The sequence below is a fragment of the Thamnophis elegans genome, chromosome Z (assembly GCF_009769535.1).
Source record: "Thamnophis elegans isolate rThaEle1 chromosome Z, rThaEle1.pri, whole genome shotgun sequence".
Taxonomy (NCBI): domain Eukaryota; kingdom Metazoa; phylum Chordata; class Lepidosauria; order Squamata; family Colubridae; genus Thamnophis; species Thamnophis elegans.
Window position 1 is genome coordinate 76,769,574 of NC_045558.1, and position 3,697 is coordinate 76,773,270.

Below are 3,697 nucleotides of genomic sequence, written 5' to 3' on the forward strand. Positions count from 1 at the left end.
CCACCCTCCAGTCCTTCCGTGCCGCTTTAAAGATCTGGCTGTCCCGGCTGGCCTGGGGTTAAGATTATAGCCCCGCCCGAATTGTGTGACTGTTGTGCTTTTTTTTTTTTAACATGTTGTATTGTCTACTGTTTGTCTCCCCCCCCCTTTTTGAATTGTGAGCCGCCCTGAGTCCCCCCAGGGAAAAGGGCGGCATACAAATAAAGGAAACTAAACTAAACTAAACTAAACTGTCCTTTGGGGTCATTACAAGTGTCTGGAATAGAAGAACATGGGTGTTTTCTGATACAGAAACATTTTGTATAAAATAGAGTGCAACATTGGCTAATAAACAATAGCTCCAAACTTAGTTTTAAATTCATACATTTAAATTCATTGCTATTTTCACATACTATGTGAACGAGACAGTTTTTATATTCCAACACTTCAGGTTACAGTGTTAAGCTTATTGCATTGGGAGATTTTGAACAACATTTGCTTAAAATATTTAAGAAAAAAATGGTTGGATATTTTGTTGTTTAGAATGCAAGGCAAGCATACTTCAATTTTAAGGGACTGGGATTATTTCCATATAATGTACAGTTAGACCTCGATTTACAACCACAATTGACCCTAAAATTTCTATTGCGAAGCAAGACAGTTCCTCATTTCATGACCTTTCTTTCCACAGTTGTTAAGTGAGTCACTGCAATTGTTAAGTGAACCATGCAGTCATTAAGCAAGTTTGGCTTTTCCCGGTCACTTTGCTTGTTGGAAACCAGCTGGGAAAGTGACAAATGGTGATCGCATAATCCTGTATACTGCAACTATCATGAACACATGCCAGGTGCCAAGCAAATTTTGACCATGTGGTCACGAGGATGGTGCAGTGGTCATAAAGGAGAAAAACAGTCACAAGTCAGAAGAGCAACAAAGATGATTAGGGGACTGGAGGCCAAAACATATGAGGAACTGTTTCTGGAACTAGGTATGTCTAGTTTAATGAAAAGAAGGACTAGGAGAGGCAGTGTTCCAATATTTCAGGGGTTGCCACAAAGAAGAGGGAGTCAAACTATTCTCCAAGGCACGTGAGGGTAGAACAAGAAGCAATGGGTGGAAACTAATCAAGGAGAGAAGTTGTGAATGTTCCAACACTGGAAGTTTTTAAAAAGATTTTGGATAACCATTTGTCTGAAATTGTGTAAGGTTTCCTTCCTAAGCAGGGGGTTGGACTAGAAGATCTCCAAGGTGCCTTCCAACTCTGTTATTCTATTCTAACATATACTGTTTTAAAGAAACACAGAGGGAACAATCCTCCAGGCTTCAATTATGTTGCAATGTAAAGGGCTTCTTGTCCATTTAAATGATCACTCTTCCTTTTCAGTTTGTCAGCTTTTAATACTTTGGTTTTATTAAGTGAATGTTAGCATTCAGAAGGTGCCTTCACTATGTCCATCTGCTCTCTCCCCATCAAAATTGTGCTCTCCAGGAAATAATTTTATGGACCTGTGAGGCTGCTAGCATTTTCCATTAGAAAGCAGTAAGCCTTGTTTCAAAATTTGATCTATACAATGTAGTTTGTTTTCAGCTTTGTGTGATTTGATTGAGACTCTTTATCAATTGCAGATTGTAAGCAATTGTTTCTTTCATCACACCAAAGCCAAAGCAAAGAAACCACATTGATGAACCATAATACCACCAGAGCCCCTGAGAAGGATTAATTACTGATCTCTATTAATTCTAAAATGTTTATTGAAAAGCCCTGCATTCAGAAGGCATAGATCTTTAGTAGAGGTCTATTGGACTCTTTCCATAATGCCTAAGAGAGGAAACCAGAGGAGGGATGCAACCACTCAATGAAATAATTCTTCTTGAGTTTCCGGATGGCCACCGGCGTTTTTGCTCCAGCTGGCAGGCGGAATGAAACAGGGGAAAACAGCACGGTTTCTGAGCGGTTCTTCTAGTGGCTCAGCAGCAGGTAGAGAATAATCCAGGGGACCCGGCCAGATGACCAGTTGGGGAGTTACTGCTTTTGGCCGGCCCCCAGTCTGTGCGATTGCCTCGGAGATCTCTCCCGGCCCGGTGGCGAAGATGGCGATGCCGCGCTGATGGCGCCGCTCCTGGCAGCCTCTCATAGTGGCGGCATCTTCTACCTTTACCTTGGAGACTTGGGGGACTTGGGAGTTGCGAGAGAACTTGCGGACTTGGGAAACATGGGAGAACCTCCAGTCCTCATTGACTATATCGACCTAGAGAGGGGGTGGTTGGCCCAGATGGCACCGAAGGAGATTGGGCAGCTGGCTTGCAGCTGCCAACATGGGCCTCCCGAGCCCTCCCCCCTCAGCGTATTTTGACCTGCAGCGGCCTCTATCTCAGTCTATTGCGTTCGGGAGAGCTCTTGGAGCCTGCAGAGTTAGACCAACTTGTCCTTTGTCTTCAAGGAGTGGGGTGACTGGTTTATGCGGCACCAGACAGAGCTGGGCAGTTGTTTTTGCTTGCCATTGCTGCTGCCCCTTCGGGCACCCCCCTCCATTTGACTCGACTTTTCTCTGCGGTGTGGCCTCTCCTCCTTGCCCTTTTTTTGTGGCTGGGGGGGGCTCCCTCCTTACCATCTATGCTAGCTGGCTCTCCCTGCTCATGTGTATGGACCTGGACCCTTGGTCTCCCAGCTTTGCGACCTTACTCCCTTGCCACGACTATTACCACCTACCGCTATTCCAGGAACCCTATCTTAGCCACCTAGACTTTTGCTTTCCTTCCACCACGCCTTCTGGGAAAGAAAACACTCTACTCCCTTTACATCTCATTGGCTTTGACTTGACTCTTGTGGTTCCGCCCCATGAACTTAGGGACTCATTTACGGATTCACTTGCACAATATCAACATCAACTTTAATATTTGCGCAATCCTTCCTCTTTCATATGTGGTATGTATGTGTATGTCTGTGAGCGAATGATCCCACCTTCTTTTAAACTAGTGTAAGTCTATTTTTTATTGTATTGTACTCTTTTTAACTACCGTGGGGTATGCATGTGGGGAATGCCTGCTTGATGCATATGAGGGGATTGAGAGCACGGCCTGGAGCCCCCTCCACTGAGTGCAGAAGCAGAAGTGGATGGGGGCCCAGCTCCACCTCTCAACCCGGAGTGTCTGGTTTGAATGGCCTGCCGAGAAGAACGGGGGCCTTGAAGGATGGAGGGGGGTCTGCGGGCGTGGGGGTGGGCCGGACCATTACAGTCATGACTGGGAGGGGCAGGTACGACGGGAGCTTCAGGGCTAGCCATTACCGGGGAAGGAGGGTCTGCTACGTCACAGCGATCCCTCCTTCCGGCCCTGTTAGCTCCACTCCAGGACCAGATGGCGAGAGTTGTCAGGGCCCTGGTCTCAGGCTGCTGTTGCTAAATGCCAGGTCTGTGGTTCACAAAGCTCCCATCGTCCGGGACCTAATATTAGATGAGGGGGCAGACCTGGCATGTATTACCTGGCTGGGCCATGAGGGAGGAGTCCTCCTCACTGAAATGTGCCCAGAAGGGTTTCAGGTGCTCCACTAGCCACGACACCAGAAAGGGGTGGGGGAGTGGCAGACATCAACAGCCCTGCCTGTGCTCCTCGAGTCAGTAGCCGAACTGGCGGTAGAGTTCCCCAGGCTTATGGTGCTGGGGGATTTCAACCTGCCGTCGCTCGACGAACGCTCTGATGGGGCACAGGAGTTCATGGC